General features: G+C 40.2%; 1 long non-coding RNA gene across 1 annotated transcript in view; it reads left to right on the forward strand.

The window, feature by feature from the left end:
* LOC131140350 (uncharacterized) overlaps window positions 1–17,760 on the forward strand; it is a 29,648-nt gene extending 11,888 nt beyond the window's left edge. Inside the window, exon 3 of the long non-coding RNA XR_009132390.2 lies at window positions 16,468–17,760. This is a non-coding gene — a long non-coding RNA (uncharacterized LOC131140350). The remainder of the gene's footprint in view (window positions 1–16,467) is intronic.
* The last annotated feature ends 720 nt before the right edge of the window (window positions 17,761–18,480 follow it).

Here is an 18,480-nt window from a genome sequence, read left to right on the forward strand (position 1 = left end):
ATTTATAAAACACATTAAAATATGTTGTGATGATATGTTCATTAAGTTTCAGTAATGTTACTGATATAGTGAATGAGACACACAAGCACCAGACCTCATCGCCGGAACAACAGGCATTTATTTCTGGTTTGAATGATCTCACAGCAAGGCCATTAATCCTTAAGCTATAAGCTATTGCTGCGGTTGTAACCCATGCCAAGCAACTATAAACCCCTGATGTCACTTCCTGTCTGTCGCCCCACTTGGCTCCCACAGCACCGTCACACATTTACAGCAACACACATGAGCATGAGCCTTTATTTATGTCTACTATATTGGGTAATACAAGCATGAAGGTGACTATAGGGGTGTTATTTTATGTCTAGAGGGCTCTAATAATATTTTTTTTCTTTTTTCTTTTAATTTTTTTTCTGATCTGACCCCTGATACCTGAATTTAGTTATGTCCAGATACTCATACAATTTTCTGATGTGCCACAAGAATATCAGCGAATGTCGCTAAAACAACATCAGTGTATGTCACTGTCAACACAAACCTACAGGTGGCTAAATTAGCAATATTGTTGATTTTATATGAGGCTTTAATAAACTCCTCTCTGCAGGCAAGTGTGGTATTACTTTGGTGTCGTGTTTGTGATATTCGACTGTTTTGTGCCTTGTACCTTGGCTAGTATTCTTGTAGCCATTTTGGCTGGCAACATTAAAGCTCAGATACGACTCAGGCATCCAAATATGTCTAATGTTCTACCTCAGACAAAATGAAGGGCATGGATGCATGATGGGACAATCTTCCAAAACAAACATGGAGCGTGGTGGCCAGATGATTGCTCAAGAGAGGTGCCCGAAGAGGCGCCATCTGACTGCAACACATGTTATGACAGTTTGCGCGGAGCTATTCAATGCATGCAAAAATCAAATGATGCGCCACAGCCGGGAAACGCTCCCAATGAAAACAAAATGGGGGGCATTAGCATGTTTCAGCTGCGCTTCAATCAAGTTTGTCCGTGGTCTCTTTCTGGTCGACGTGTCCCTCAGAGGAATAGAAGGCAGGCAGAGCATAAAGCAACAACCGCATGGATATTAGATGGTTTAGAGGGAATTGTCTCCATGCACTACTGGCTTCTTTCAACCTGACTGCTATTCCAAGCCAAAGGGAATCATCTACGCTTACATTTGGCTGTTGCTCTGACTGACTGGCTGATTGCCAGCTGCATAATGCTTTCAAGGTTGATGGACATATTGGAATATTTTAGGGTGGTGCACCTAATATTCAGGATGTCCCCATTTAGAGGCAAAAAAATGCAGCCAGTATGGAGCCAAGAGACTCACAACACAAATAGGTGGAATTGATTTTTTTCCTTACCTCCAAGAAAGGGAATTCGCACAAACCAATGTAAGAAAAGCTTAAATTCTCTGTTTGGTCTCCAGCCTATCACCAAGAAACAAGCAAGCAAGTTGTACAAGTAATATCAACAGTATCGCTTCTGTTTAGTGCAGACGTGATGGCAGCTGAAACCCAAAATGCATTACATTTTCATTATGACCTGAGCAATGTGGCACATTGCAAGGTGCACTCCTGGTGCACCCCATTTATTCTGAATGAAGAGGTGGCTGCTGCAGTTCAATGACCTCTTATCTGATGGTGTGCTGCTGTCATTGAAGCCATCAGAGTGAAAGGATTAAGCCTGGCTTATATCGATAGAAGTCCTGAATGGACGGAAACACACACGGACGATACACAAGCCATACTGTGCACACACAAACACACACATAAAACACTTCGTCCTTCTGAAATACATTAGAGAGGCGTATTAGGTCAGAGCTTCTGGGTAGGAAGATATGTTTTCATCTTGTGAGCAGATGAGGAAAAAGAGAAAGTCAATAGTGTTCCCTCAACTAGATATTAAACAAATCAGCCTTGGACGCCGCTCCATTCCTTGTTGTCAATAATACAATGAGATCATATTAAGTGTCCACCACAAAAAAATGACATCATAGACTGGGAAAAATTGGTTAGAGGACTGCTAAGATGCATTAATCACTACTTTTAATGATCCATTCTATTTTACAAAGAAATAATAAATTGTGATTTTGATATGATGCTGAAATTCTACAGTGAAACCTCCAATCTCCAAAGTTGCTATAATTTCAGAACAGTTTTCTTAAAAGGAAATAATATAAACTGAATTACAGTAATCCCTCGTTTACTGTGGTTAATTCATTCCAAACCCGACTATGATAAGTGGATTTCTGCAAAGTAAGATTCCTTGATAAATTTAATATTTTTGTAGTTAGACCATAGAAAATCTGTTTGTGACCTTCTAAATGCAGTTTTTAACATTATTATGTATTCATTCACAGAAAAGAATATATGTATTCATTTATATACAGTATTTTGAAACAAATGTGATAAGTGAAACTGAAATTTGAAAACCATTGCCATAAGAATACATCTTTTACAGCGTTGTAGTCCTACCTCCAACTTTTTATGGTGTCACAAAAAACACTAAAGAAAAAGCAAAACACACTTGTGGAGTTCATCCAGGGTTGTCCACACTTTTTTCACCGAGAGCCACATAGTGAAAAATGAACGGATGCAAGGATATTTTGTTAACCAACACATGTAGATATGCTAAGAATATATGTCAAGAAAAAAATCTTCAGCTCTGTGATGTAGGTGAATGGGTGCCCTTTTTCCCCATTTTTCTGTTTATTTTTTACATTTTCAAAATATTTCAACATCCTTCATAAAAATATTTTTTGTAATATTAGGATTTTATTCTAATATATTTACACCTGTATTAATTATAATATAAATATAGTTTAATAATAATAATAAATATAATGATAATTTGATATTACAATCATTACTAGCATCACATTTTTTCCAGAAATAATAAATTAATAAATGATCGCTGTTTTGTGGTTTACTATGGCATATTATTAGTCCAAAAATATTCATGTACAATTCAGATCACTAGTCATAGATTACATTACCTTCACACTACATGTACTGTTGTCGCCTTGGCAAGTCCGACATGATAGAGTGACAAAAAAACTCTCCTCCCATTTGTTCTTATTTTGTCTTTCTTCCCCACTCGAACACATACTGATATTGGAGGCTAATTAGTTAGCTCGCTAGCTTGCTATATGCTATGAGTAGTGGTTGTCTCTCACTAGTATCCACAACAATCCTAAAACCCCCTCATAGCAGTGTTGCAGCAGTAGTAGCAAAATGATAGAATGCGGTGTTGGCTTTAATCAATTCAAAATGCTGATTTAATGCTTCACAGGTGTCACCTCCACGACTTAATAACACTAAGACTCTTATGAAAAGAAGCACTGGAGCTAGTTCCCTTTTATGCTTTGTGATATATGGTCATAGTGATGTAAAAGACCCGCCTTTATTTCAAGATTCATCAGATTGCGCCAAATTGCTTTTCTGATATGGTAAAAACTGGTTAAACTGCTATCCACAACTATAACTATTATTTTTAGTATAGTAACCTTTTAACACTGCCATCCAAGTGGAAAGAGAAGTAGCTACGTACACAATAGATGAGGTGTTCCCACTCACACAAACTTAATTTTCACTTTCCAGGCGAACAAGCTTAAGTTTCACTTTCTGGAGGGGTAATTCTGTCCTGCATGTGTGCTGTACATGCTATGCTTTACTATCACGTATTTATAAAGTATTACTGATTGATGGAGAATGAGATCTTTTTTTCCTGTGGCAACTCTGGCCTATTTTCAGAAAACAATAATAATTCTCTTTATCAAAAAAAGCAAACTTGCAGGGTCTGGAGTGTTGAATGTGCAAAGATGCACTGTATAGTGTTGAAGACTTCTAAGTAATGTTGCCAAATGTCTTTTGACTTCAGTCTGTGATTGTACTTTAGCTCATTTAACTGTTCCTAATGTGACTTTTAATGGGCTAAATGATCTTGAACGTCATCATTATTGTGTTTCAATGTGAAATGAATCAATTCCATCAACTTTAAAACATCTACTGGGTAAAGTTTGTTAAAGTTGTAACAACACTGATGCATTGTTCATCATGCCACTATGGAGGTGTTGCTGGCCACCTCTCGCTACCCTCATTTGAATAAAACCCATTTCCACGAGAGAAATATTGACTGAGTCGGAACCTGATGGTGTCATAACTAATAACTCAGCATCTTCATTTACCATCCATAATTCACTCTAGCAAGGCACTTACTGTCTTAGAATAAATTGGAATATTTAAGCAAACATATATATGCCTCGTGGCATTTAAATAAGTAATACATCTGCCTCCCAAGTGTTCTCAGTTCTGGAGAAAAAAAAGTGCAATCCAGTATACAAGTTTGATGCGCCTGCTCACCAGAATGAGTGTTTTATTTTTCATGCTTTTACCATCCATTAGCTGTGTTTTGAGGCAGGTTGACACACTTGGAAATATAGTTCTTCCAAATGAAGTCAAATTGAACCTTCATCTGGTATGCGTCCAGTAATGTATGCGGCCATGCATTTGGACTTGGCTTCCTTGGGATGTATGGGTGTAGTGTCATGTTCATATGAAAAGCCACACTATTGTTACTTTATATTATTTAAACCGCGACTAGTTTGGCCAAATTTGTCAGCAAAAGCTTGAACATATATAACATATATAATTTGCAAATATTTACCATCTTATAAATTCATTAGCAAGTACAGCATATATACTTTATTTATAGTCATGTTTTGGTTAATCTGCATTGACAACTCAATATATTTTAAATTGTAAAATTCAGTGAACTTGTTGGTTGATTGTGATTAACTCTGTGAGGATCCTAAAAACTATCCTTGCAGGTATTTTTTTGCTTGTTTGCTGGTGTTACTCCATATTGCATTATTTCTTTGCTTCAATTTTTTTCCATGAAAAATCCAAAAATTAGAGCTGTCAATCAACTTGAGTTCTATTTTTTAATTATTATTATTGTAAAAGTTGGGCCATAGGTATGAATGTGAGTGTGAATGGTTGTTTGTCTATATGTGCATTGTGATTGGCTGGCGACCAGTCCAGGGTGTACCCCGCCTCTCGCCTGAAGACAGCTGGGATAGGCTCCAGCATGCCCGTGACCATTTTGAGGATGAGCGGTACACATGGATGGATTATATTTACTGATTATACCTGAAAAAAATTATATTTTGTTCGTCCAATTTGTTGTATTTACTGTTTACTGTAGTTACCGTTTCCTATTGATTTGTGACTGAGGTGGGTTCCGGTGGGGGGTGTGGCTTATTGACGGGCCATGACGGCCATGAAACATTTGCATAAAGTCATTATCACCAATGAAAAACGAAGCAAATACGTTTAGATCAAGCTGCTCTGCTGTTGCTACTTGATGTGGTGTTTTTGGGCAGTTGGGAGGGGTGAAGTGAGGGAGGAGCTTGCAGTTCCTCTTCCAATGGACTTCCATAGTCAATCCAATTGTGGTGAATATATGCAAAACAGTTATATATTGTATGGGGTCACAAGACAGATGATACACGAAATTGGGTCTGCAAGAACATGACTTCTAAGAAGAGTACAATGAAAAAATAAAGTTAAACGTAACTAATACTAATATAATTTGTACTATACATTAAACACTGTATATTCTGCATGTATGCTAGTGGCACCGCATCCACCCACTGAGACAAAGAGACTGGAACAATGACAAAAGGGCTCACTCTGTTCAAGCCATTGCTCTATACAACAAACGTGCCAAAGTACTGAAACCAATGCACAGTGAACACTGGTCCTGATTGTGTAATTAATTTACTATCGTCCCAGGCCAAGTGCCTATGAAATATAACATTATGTGACACTGAATCACATCTTTAATCAGTTACATAATTCTTCGTAATGTTTAGCAACAGCATACGACATGTTCCATTGGGCGTGAGGCCGGCTGAGGGGACACCACACCTCCTCCGAGCTCTCTTAAGTCACTCCTCATATTCACACAGCCAGCATATTTTTTTTTCAAATGCAAATGATGAGCCACGCTGAAAGCCTCAAATTGGGCCACGCAATTCAGCCTGTGGTGTTCAGTGAGGCCCTGTTCATGTTGAAGACCACCACCACCACCCCTCCTCACTTCTTGTCTTTTGTGTGCTCCCAGTAATAGGCACAGATGTTCCTCTTGCCTCACACAGGGCCACTTTTCCCCCTCCTCGGCCTAATCGCCACCTTGTATGCGGACGGCTTGCACCTGCCCCTGCAGCTCTCGCCTCTTTAACACCCCCAGCTGCCCACCCTGCCTCCTCACTACTCTTTTTTTTTTTTTTTTCTCCCCATTAGTCCTCAATCACAGCCCCCAAATTTTAGACGCTACTTCTCCGGCTACTGATTGTTTAAACAGTGAATTGGGAGAGACTGCTGAAGGGGTGATCAGCATGGGTGGACAACGTAAAAAGAAGGGATTTTGAATAATAAAAAAAAAAAAAAAAAACGCCGGGCAAGCTTCTCTTTTCTCCAGCTGGACAGAATTTGGAACTCAATACCCTTGTAGAAGCCAAACCTCAACGCTGTTGCATTTAGTGGAAGTGTGAAAGGGGGTGAAGTCATTACCCGGGCTTTAAACATCATCTTCAAATACGCTTTTCAAACAGAGTGTCCAAATTTTGGTCTCGGTAGGGATTTGACTTGTGGAGGGGGGGGGGGGGTCATGATTTTTCGAGCAAAATACATCTGATAAGTATCTTAACCACCTTGAAATGAAACCACGGCAGGTGCCACTGAAGCCTAATGGTACATTTGCCATGCTGAGGGAAAAAAAAAGCTACCAATTCTGTAATAGCGGCGAGAAACAGAAGTACTTCAAAAGAGTGCATTTTCCCTGCAATTTAAGTCTCTTTTTGACAGGCCTTGATGCCTTTTAGTGATTGTGAAATGTATTTTCACAGGAAAATAGCACTGCTTGAGAAAAAAAAAAAAACAAAAAAAAAATCGTCATTTGATCCTCAGCCTGCCTGAGTTTGGCAGATATTTCCTTCATTTAACACTCAGATAAAAAAGAGATGGAGTTTAGCAGCTGAGCGGTAAATCAATAGATTGTGTTTGCTGGCTTTTTGTGTGGTGCTGCTTGCTGAGACTGCTTAGTGTTGCTGGTAGCAGGCCAAATAATTGATCATTACTGTGCATGGCACCGTTGCGGAACCGAGGGACTCTAAAATCAATGCCGTTTTTCTCCTCCTGCAACACATATTCCGTCGTTTGAATGCAATCCTCAGCTGCCGTCAAGTTGAGGAAGTGACGATTGCTTGGAGAGCACAATGGGGGGGAGAGAGTGAGAGTCTTATTTTTTATTTTTTTATTTTCTTGTTGCCACCTAGCACATGATGCATCTAACACTTGGGTGATGTAGTTTGACAGTTTTATGATTCAACAGAGCCTTCTTTATTGTGTGTCTTCATAGTGCATCATCACATAATCATAACTTATCCATGGACTTGGCCTGAGTGGGAGGCGATGCTATGACGCCGCTTGTGATGTGATATCTTCACACAGTGGTGGGCAGTGCCTTTCGTACCTTTTTCGTACTTAAACGATGAAACCATTATTACTAAGGTAACAAAAACAGTATACCCTTTCCAATACCATCTCACCATCCATTTTCTATGAGGCTTATTCTCACTAGGATCGTGGTGGTATGCTGGAGCCTATCCCAGCTGTCTTTGGGCGAGAGGCGGTGTATACCCTGGACTGGTCGCCAGCCAATCACAGGGCACATATAGACAAACAACCATTCACACTCACATTCATACCTATGGACAATTTGGAGTCACCAATTAACCTAGCATGTTTTTGGAATGTGGGAGTAACCCCAGAAAACCCAGAGATTTTGTTGTGGGGTCTTTTATGACCTCCTGGATGAGTCGTTGCTTTGCTATTGGGGTAATTTTGGTTGACTGGCTGCTCCTAGGAAGATTCACCCCGTTCCATGTTTTCACCATTTGTGAATGACGGCTCTCACTGTGCTTTGCTGGAGTCCCAACGCTTTAGAATTGGCTTTATAAGCTTTCCCAGACTGTGCTGTTGATGCGACGATGCATTCAAACGCACTAGTAATAGTTAATTGTTAGTTAGAGGCTATTAGACATGAACCAATCAGGGGATGGAAATATGCTGACATTACTGTATGCCTGCTAGCTGGCCCTAGAAGTGGATCTGAAATTTGATTGGTTAAAAAAACAGCTCTGTTGCTAATTGTGAGAGAGGTTTTTAACCACTGATAAAATACATGTTTTTTTTCTCCAAACGGTGCATATAATATGGCTAATTAAACAGTAGCCTACAAAATACAAATTCCCGCAAAGTAAAACCACAAACATAATTTTCTTGAGAAATGGAATTGAAGAGGATCCACTTTGTCAGTCTCTTTCTATTGTCGTTGCTCTCGGTGTAATGCTATTCTCGAAGCAAATTAGCCATTTAGCTTGAGCTGTCCTCTTCATCACGCAGCATTCCAGCCTATCGAAATCCTCTAATGATCTTTTGGGACATTATAAAAAAAGACACACTATAAACCTTGCAATCTTACCTCCACTCGACGTTCCCATCGTCACTCTTTGATGATGAGATATGATGCGTTTTTTCCCGGAGTCCATCTACACTGTTAGCATGATGGTAACATATGTACAGGTGCCGTATGTATAAAATACTTTAACTCTGTTAAAGTCAATGTTTGTCAAATTTGGAGTGTAACAATTTTGTCATCAACTTTTCTATTTTCTGTTTTGTTTTGTTTTTTTTGTCCTATTCCTGTTGGCTTGGTAGGATTTCTACAAAGCATTGATTTGGATCTCAATAATCTTTGACTCCTTGACTGCTACGTAGCTATTTAGCGAACAAGTAAAAATAATCTATTGTACGACATCTTGTCAGTGTAGTCGACCATTCAACACAGTAATTTAACGTACTGTCAATGAAGTGATTGTTTATTTCCTTATTTTACCACTTCCAACCATAAAAAGTGTAACACTAGTACACACATACTCCACAGGCACGCTTCAGCCAGCCCACTTCCCCAGCCGCGGCATGATTATTCAGCCTTCCGTGAGCTTGTTTGATTGCTTCCCTCAAAGGGCAGTTGCTTGCGTGCCACTGGATAATTAGTGTTGTGATACTGGAATCACCACAGGGGCCCGTCTGAGAGAAGCCACAAGCCACTTTGGTCAGTTTGACTTCATGTACGCCAAAGAGACACGCACTCAATCAAGCACATTACAGCAGGTTGCGAGCCATTTGATCTCATATTTATGTGGGATATGTAGGACAAGAATGCTCTGAATCTGTTAGGGCTGTGGTTCACAATTATTTGCTGTCATGACCCCCAGAGCTCCCTTCCTTTCCCCTTTTAATAATATCATACTTTGGTGTACCTTGCAAGGATTGGAATGAGTAACAGCGCTAAACATGACTTTGGTGCCTACTAAAAAAAAAAAATCCCTTTTAACACTTTTACATACACTTATACTATACCGTGCCATTAATAAAGGTGTGATCACAGTTGGACTCTGGTGTGTATACGTTCCAATTTTGACTATTCTATAGAGAAAACTAGTTAATTAGCCAAAGAAATTATAGTATTCAGTGTTTGTGTCTCATGTCCATTCTCGAGGAGAAATTTACATTGTGCGATTAAGGCAATCGACATATTTCTCCAACATCCTGGGGTCAGACGGCACATTTGGAAAGTCTTTGCAGGCGTTAATGAATATTGAGTGTTCTATCTTTTACGCCTTCCAATTAATGAATAGATGTTGGTAATTATTTGACTAGTGCCTCTCTCTCTCTAATGACACGTCTCATATCCATCACTAAGTTAAAAATAAATTAAAATCAATAATGCCGACAGACTCTTTGGACAGTGCCAGTGGTCGCAATGCAGGTCTGAATAACAATTATTGATCCTCCTTGAGGAATATTCTGCTTTTATCACCACACACACCCAAAACACACATGTCCCTTCTCTGCATGCAAGATAAGTGTTGTTATTCTTTCCCACAGTCAACCATTGACAAAACCGCATCTTGTTTCTTCTTATCGCCCAAACTCATGATAAAGAATGCAAAAAGAAAAGAAGAAAGATGAGGAAGATGCGAAGAAAAAAAGCACAGTCTGTTTCCATTTCAGACAACTCCCTTCCTTGTCTCTCTGCCCGCTGTGTGCTAGGTGGCCACTGAGCAAACACCTCCTTGGAAAACAAACGGCTCCCTAAATTGTTGTAAAAAGGGGTCTCAGCGGCCGCAGCGGTAGTAGTGGCGACGGTGGCTCCATCCGACCAGAGGCCCTGGGAGCGAGGGGAGCGCAGATAACGTGTGTCAGCAAACATTGACTAGGCTTTATCACAATGAGCTTTTTGTGCTGCAGGAGCTAAGAGCCTAACCAGCTAATCGTCCTCCACAGAGAGCTCACATTCCATGCAGGTCAAGGCTCAGGCTTGTAAGTGTGTGTGTGTGTGTGTGTGTGTGTGCAGTGAAAAGGCTATAAAGCTCGGACTCAGTGACTAAGGGGCTTTTTATGCAACATCATTTTTAAATGACAATGGATAAAACTATCATATCAGCTGTTCGTTTACATGATTTTTAGAGCAGTACAAGCAGTAAAAGTGGTCATTCATGAAAACATAAACATGCTCAGGGTGGGTAAGTGTGAGTATACCGCAACTGAAAACAAACATGGTGGACAGCAGTGGTCGTTGTAACTTTCCTGTTGTTTATTCAAAGCATTGACTTTCTCATGCAATGTACTTCCTGCAAACCAGAAGAAAGGTGGGATAGGCTCCTGCACACCCGCGACCCTTGTGAGGATAAGCAGTAGAAAATTAATGACTGAAATACTGAATGAAACACTCCGTCCACGCAGTCTCCGCCCTCACAGACTCACAGATTTTGGGTGAAAAATATTTTTTTCTACGTATATTTTGTACCCCAAAATGAGGTTCTCACTGGGAGTGACCAGGATGGATAGGATCAGGAAGGAGTACATCACAGGGACATTACATGTAAGAGGCCCTTTCAGAGATAAAGTCAGAGAGGCCATGATACATCATGATACAAGATAGAAGAGTTTCAGCTAAAATGAAAGGAAAGGTATACAAAACTGTGGTGAGACCAGCCATGTTGGTCTAGAGACAGTGCCACTGAGGAAAAGACAGGAAGCAAAACTGAAGGTAGCAGAGATGAGGATGCTGAGGTGACCAGGATGGAGAGGATCAGGAAGGAGTACATCAGAGGGACATTACATGTTAGACACCTTGGAGATAAAGTCAGAGAGGCCAGACTGAGATGGTTCGGACATGTCCAGAGGATAGATAGTGAATATATTGGTAGAAGGATGCTGCGTTTAGAGCTGCCAGGTAGGAGATGTAGAGGAAGACCAAAGAGGAGGTTTATGGATGTAGTGAAGGAGGACATGAGGGTAGTTGGTGTGAGACAGGGTTGGATGGAGGAGATTGGTTTGCTGTGGCGACCCCTGAAGGGAAAAGCCAAAAGAGAAAGAAGAGGATTGTTTTACTCCAACATAGGCTGCAAATTCACTGATTTTTGTGGAAAATATATTTTTCTTTTTTTTTCTGCCAAAACTAGACAATCATTTCCCCCAGAAAACACATCTCATTCACTATTAATCCATAAACATTTATAAATATGTGATAATACTGACATGTACCACTGTTCGAAAGTGCACACATTTATATTTTTCACTCATGTTTTTTACTCAAGGGTTGAGATTTTGAATGCACCATTGTGCTTCATTGGTGGTGAGTACCGATACATTTTATATTTTAAACGAGAATAAGTGTGAGCCATACTTTAAGATGGATTGTGTCGCAACAATAGCAATTGAAGAGACAAGGGGGGGGGGGGGTTCTGGAGTTGAATTAAGAATTACAAGTCACTTTTTGATCCAAAATACAAAATGGCTTGTCTTATGACAAAATATAGATAAATGGTCATAAAAACGATAAAGAATTTGATTTTGTGGAAATGATTGGTGATTAATTGATAATAACATAAACATTATGGCGCATGGTGGACGAATGGTTAGCATGAAGGCCACACAGCTAGAAGACCCGTTCGATTCCACCCTCGGGCATCTCTGTGCGGAGTTTGCATGTACTCTAGGTCTCTGGCTTTACTCTAGCATGGTTTTTAAACCATGATCATTAATACATTTTATTTTTTGTGGTTTGAATATGGCCTATAATTAATCAGAAATGTGCATATTTAAGCTAATTGTACATAGTATATGTTTAAACTAAATTAGGGATTTCCTAGCATAGAAATTATTAAATGAACTAAAATGCAAATAATAAGAAGACACATTGAAATTGTGAATGTAGTATTTTACATTGGTCACAAGGTGTCAGTGAAGCACCAGGCTTGATCACCGGAACAACAACCTTTTCTTATAGCTTTAAATTATATCACAACAGGCACATTAATACTACTACTAATAATAATAATAGTAATAACATGGGTGTTTTTTCATGTCTGGGGGTCTCTAAAGAGTTACAAAATTGATGTGACTAATTGGAGTGTTAAAAACATGACCATTACAATCAAGCTATACTGCAGTTTACCGTTGTTTTTCTAACTGTGTATGCTGTGAAGATACAAAAGCAGCATTTGTATTTAGTGTGATGATGAGTTGTTTACTTGTATTGATATGACTGGTAATATAAAATGACAACATCTGGCATGATGAGCGAGTGTGTGTTTATGTGTGTGTTGAACTGAGGGGTCACTGTGTGCTGCCCGGGATCGAGGGTGAGAGTTTACTGCCAAGGACAGCACGGGGGAATTAAGTTTCACACAAGCATGAAGGATTTTTTTGCTCTCTTAACAAATGACATCCGCACTAAAAGCACTTGGGGTGATTCCGCTTCAGCTGCGAGGTTAGCCTGCAGGCATCTTTTCATCTCGGTTCACGACTCTCTCGCAGTTTTTGCCCCCTTGTGTGTCTTTAAGTGTTTTCTGTGCCGCTCTTCCAGGGCACAGAAGCTCTGAACTGTTGCAAACCTCAGTGCAATAACGCCATGCTGTTAGAGGAGAGGGGGGAAAAAAAAAAATCAATGCTCCCGCAGTTGCTTGTGTTTGCCAACAGATGTCATCCTTTCCAGTAGATTGACATCTCTTGGAAAAGCAGTGATGCCTGCTCCTGTAACAGACTCAGATGCACTTCTTACACTTTGATATGCATCATGTATGTTAATCGAATTCTTTGGCAACAGGGGGGGGGGGGGTCAGACAGGCTATAAGCCATGTGCTCCAGGTTGGCCTCCACTTTCATCTCCGAAAAGATGTCGCCTTGCAATGATCACTGCTCATTGGTTGTAACATTGCGTAACCGTGGCAGTTTTAATCCTCTTTTATGCATTATCCTTATCATATTTATCAAGTGACAAGCGATTACTGTGCACTTTCCATACAGAACACATTCCAGTTATGCACACCTTTTTTTGTTGTTGTTGTCCAAAAAAAAAAAAAAAAGTGTAAGCGCTGAGCTGGCTGCTAACTGGAACAAGATAATTCCTGGCAATAGTGGCTATGCCTGTTTTAGCCTATTTTCACAAGTGTAAAAATAATTAACCACTGCTATCAGTAAAAAAAAAAAAAACAAACAATAAAATCATGTCTAACTACTTTAACAACAATTTTACCTTTCACCTTTCACTTACCTTTGACTTTAAAAAATCTATCAATGTACATACAACAAAAGTACCAACATTATATAAACATTTTTATGCAAAGACTTATTTAGAGGTTTTTCTTCATGACAGGCACAAAGAGGTGATGATGAAACTCCACAATAGAAGAGACCACTTTTGATGCAGTTTTAAGCTGAAAAAAAAAACAAAAACGCCCACAAGGTAGCAGAAGCGAATTTTATAAGAGCACGGTCTGCATGTTTCCCACTGAAATCCATGCTCCCCAAAAACCAGGAAGTGAAAAGGCATCTCGCTATGTTGGTTCTGCATTCAAAGGAAATTGCAAGGTAAAAGCACGCATGCACACACACAATTCAGTTAGTTCATGGTGTTTATATTTGAAAAAAAGGTTATTTTCATGTCAAATAACATTCTTTTGTGTTGCTTATGTTGTTGTTATATAGCACAACAACACAATATTCTGTGTACCTTGAAAAATCAGTCAAAATCATGAAAAATGGCCGGTACCGAGTGGGACGGCTGTTTGTTTTATATTTCCGGTCAAGAGATTAATAAATCCAAACCAGCAGGTGGTGCCAAACGTTTCTTCCATGGGCAAGTCAGAACTTTTCTTCCTGTCACTCACACACACCAGTGACCTGCAGCCACAAACAGCTAGAAAAAAAAGTTGGGTGGAGGAGTTATGATGTTAATTGTGATCGATGATTCATGATGATGATCACATTTAGTCATAAAATATACTTTCCAAAACAAGTTGGTAAACAATTATTTTGAGGGTAGTACTTGGCTTGGAGTAGCACGGATACTATTGTTGTCTTCAGTGTTTTCCTACTTTTCCTAAACATATACACAAAAAAAATCCCATTCATTCACATGCATACAATATACTGTATTTAGTCAAACGAATGATTGCTTAAAACCGGTGCCCTAAAAGCTAATATTCTGTGTTTGCCTCGCTCACATTTCAAGGCTTTGTGTGGCAGCTGTTGGTTTTCCTTGCTGTGAGCATTTAAAAGGTTCCAGCCAGGAATTGTGCACACACACACACACACACAGAGTAGCTGAGTGTGTTCCTTCCAGGCAAGAGAGCTTGTCAGAGAATGTAAGAGGCAGGCAGGGAGACACAAGGTGGAGACCTCTTCAGATGTGGCTGCTATTAACAGCATTGTGATGTGCTCATGTTTACCTACTCTCACAACGCTACTACTCGGGGCTGTGTGGAGCATGGGTACCTCTTTCTTTGAAGTGAACCTGATCCCTCAGACTATGCTGTTGCTAATTGCAGTCTCTTTGGGAGATTTAGGATTTGGAGGATGCATGGGAAGAGTATTTGAAAACACCCTCCCAAAAATACTTCCCAAAAAACATAGAAATTGTTATTTTAGAAAACATTGTCTTCACAGGAAAACTTGTAAAGAATATTAGAGCACTGTGAAATTAAATAACACCCCTATAGTCACCTTTACACTTAATTTTCTTGCTCAACTTTAAACATAGCATTAGTTGAGCAAACAACTAATTGGACTAAACAACTAATTTATTCATTCTAAACTTAGGAAAGGGTTTCAAATGTGGTGATGAAGGACGATGCAAGGAGCCATAACTGTACCACTTCCACACAAATTAGGAGGATAACTTTTTCACTATGTCATGCCATTGTGAAGGCAATCTAATCTTATGTCGTCTCATCGATGTAACATTACTGACGACTAATGATCAGTAACTTGCCTTTCAATATTTTTTGACTAATAATATTCCATAGTGGGTGGCACGGTGGTCGAGTGGTTAGCACGCAGACCTCACAGCTAGGAGACCAGGGTTCAATTCCACCCTCGGCCATCTCTGTGTGGAGTGTGCATGTTCTCCCCATGCATGCTTAGGTTTTCTCCGGGTACTCCGGTTTCCTCCCACATTCCAAAAACATGCTAGGTTAATTGGTGACTCCAAATTGTCCATAGGTATGAATATGAGTGTGAATGGTTGTTTGTCTATATGTGCCCTATGATTGGCTGGCGACCAGTCCAGGGTGTACCCCGCCTCTCACCCGAAAACAGCTGGGATAGGCTACAGCAGCCCCCCCCCGACGCCCCTTGTGAGGAAAAAGCGGTAGAAAATGAATGAATGAATATTCCATAGTCAAATACAAAACAGCAGACATTTATGAATTAATTAATTTTAACTGAGAGAGTGATGGTCGAACTGCATTTAGGTGAGGGACGACTACAATAATCTCTACTCTCTAGAAAACTGCTCAAATGTACACGGTGGGTCAACTTCCCATAGTTGTTCCATTTCTGTGGACTATAAACTAGTAAAGACTGAATCAGCAGTGTCTCTGCTGATTGCAGACAAGCAGTAAATATTGACCAAATTCTTACTACTCAGTGAACTGATCAATTACTATGCCCATCTTCAATCATAAGAGAGCAGTTAAAAACAGATTGCTCACAACATGTCCATGTTGAGCACCATACAACTACAAAAAAAACCTTGTTGTTTGTGCACTCAGTCTGTCAATAAAGTAGCCAGAACAGCTCTTGCCTTAAATTAGCTTCTCCTTTTTCCCCCCTCAATGATGTTTACTCCATCAACTGTCAGTGAACGTTGCAGCGTGTTCGGTGGCGTGCAGCACTGAACACCTGTGTTTTTCTGTAATTACTTTGATTACACCTACTTTGTTGCCACAGTCTGGTGAGAGGGAGGCCAATTTAAGACTGTTGCTGAAGAAAAAAACATGACTTTCTGGAATATTTGATGATTTTTTTTGTGTGTGTGTGTGTTTGCAGTGGGGTGAAACACAATGCATCGGGGACACATATTGAACTGTGATGGCCTCTTAACGTTTGCTTCAGCGCCATGGCCACTGGTCTGCATCCAGACATGTGACAATCCAGGAGGGCCCTGTCGGTTACATGTCTGTTCTCCCACAAGATGCCAGGTGCCTGATTCGGAACAAATGCACACAAACACAGGAACAGAAACGCACACTAGAGGGACTTGGATTATTATGCATGGGTGTATTCTGCACTATTGTCAGGTATGGAGCTGTGTTGAGGTAGAACGAGCAGCCATGGGCATATACTGGTTCACAAGCGCTAGTCAGAAAACTGACAAGGCAAAGCTGCTTTTTTATGCCGCACCTACAATGGAAATGGAGCTCAAAGAACAACCTCTCTTTCCCGTAGCCTTTATCTGCTTCTCTCTGTGTGTGTCTTTCCACTGCTCCCCCTTGTCTAGTTAGAGGGCATCTATACCTTCTCTCTCTCTCTCTCTCGACAGGAGAAACCTGTACTTTATCACTGCCACATATGGAGAAAGGCATTTTCTTCCCAAAGGGAAAGCTGACATGCAATTACGACATTCTGGCAGCTCCAAACATCCTTCACAAAATATATAGCATCCTGTTTTTTGACTTTTGCAGTTTTACAATGTGTTACGTGGCATCGATGTATTGCACGTTGCCATTTGTAGTTTGTGGAAAAGTGACAAAAAGCATTTCCTCATCAAGGAAGTCACAATTATCCAGGATGAGATGATTCAAGCTCCTCAGGTTAACATCCAAACAACCGGCCTCACAGAGATCATACAAACACACCTGTGATTAGTTGGGGGTAAATTGCAGACAAATAAATTGAACGGGTAAATGCACCAAATTGCAGATGACAGCTCAGTGAGATGTCTGGAAGCAGTTTGTTTGCCTGCCTTCTTGCCCGTCATACTAGCCGAGCCAGCCGGTGCTCCATCAGAGACAAAGAGAGAGGTAAAGTGGGACAGATGTGGAGCTTTACAGAGGCCCCAGTGGGATATTGAGAATGATGGCATGGAGGGCAGTGTGGGACAATAAAGGGAGGAGGACCGCGTTCCTTCTTCCCAACACCTGAAAGAAAGGTGCCCTTTGTCATACCTGACACTTATTGCCTCCGCTAAGAAGGTTGTCTTATTTAGTTGGCCGGATTGCGCAAAAACTCTTCCATCACCTTCTCCAAAGTTGGTATGGGCCTCGAAAGTTAGGGTGCATTCATCTTATGTGAAGTATATCTCCAGTATATATGGAAATACATGTGTGTTATAAATAAACAGTGGACATGTTACTGCCCTTATAATGCCATGTGCCTTTTGCGTTGGAATGAACACTTAATCAATCCACCCAAGGATTGGGTGAAAAATGGCAACAAACTTGGAGAAAGTGGAGGAGCCATTAGAAATGTCCATCCGTACATACAATTTCTATGATGCTTATGCTCATTAAGGTCGCTAGGGTATGCTGGAGCATATCCCAGCTGACTTCAGGCAAGAGGTGGGATACACCCTGGACTGTTCCCCAGCCAATCACAGGGCACATATAGACAAACAACCATTCACACTCAGTGAATATACCAGAAAAAACGTGTTAGATTCATGCAATTTGGTGATGATCTAAATCTGGATTCCTTGACTTAATCAAAGTTCGGTACTCTCCTGAATTACATTTCTTTTTCCAAAAATCCCAACAAGAGAACACAAGGCTTTGTAAAGGTAAACCTTCCAAATAATGTTCAAACTAAGAAAGAATGTTGGGATTAAAAATTGAAAGAGTTGCCTAGAAATAAAATAGCCCAGAAAGGAGTGGGCTGCTTCAAAGTGAGAAGACATAAAAGTGTATTTTGAAGTCTCCAGTTATCAATTCCCGAATCATTGAGGGCTTGGATCAATAACTGCCCTCTTGAATTTCAGGACAAGCCTTTGAAGTGAGCTGCGGGGTTACAGTAGATATATAATAAAGAATATTTTGTTTTTCCTGGAACTGATGTTCCACAGAC

This window comes from Doryrhamphus excisus, linkage group LG14 (assembly GCF_037039965.1).
Source record: "Doryrhamphus excisus strain RoL-2023G ecotype Guam linkage group LG14, RoL_Dexc_Guam_v1.1, whole genome shotgun sequence".
Taxonomy (NCBI): Eukaryota; Metazoa; Chordata; class Actinopteri; order Syngnathiformes; family Syngnathidae; genus Doryrhamphus; species Doryrhamphus excisus.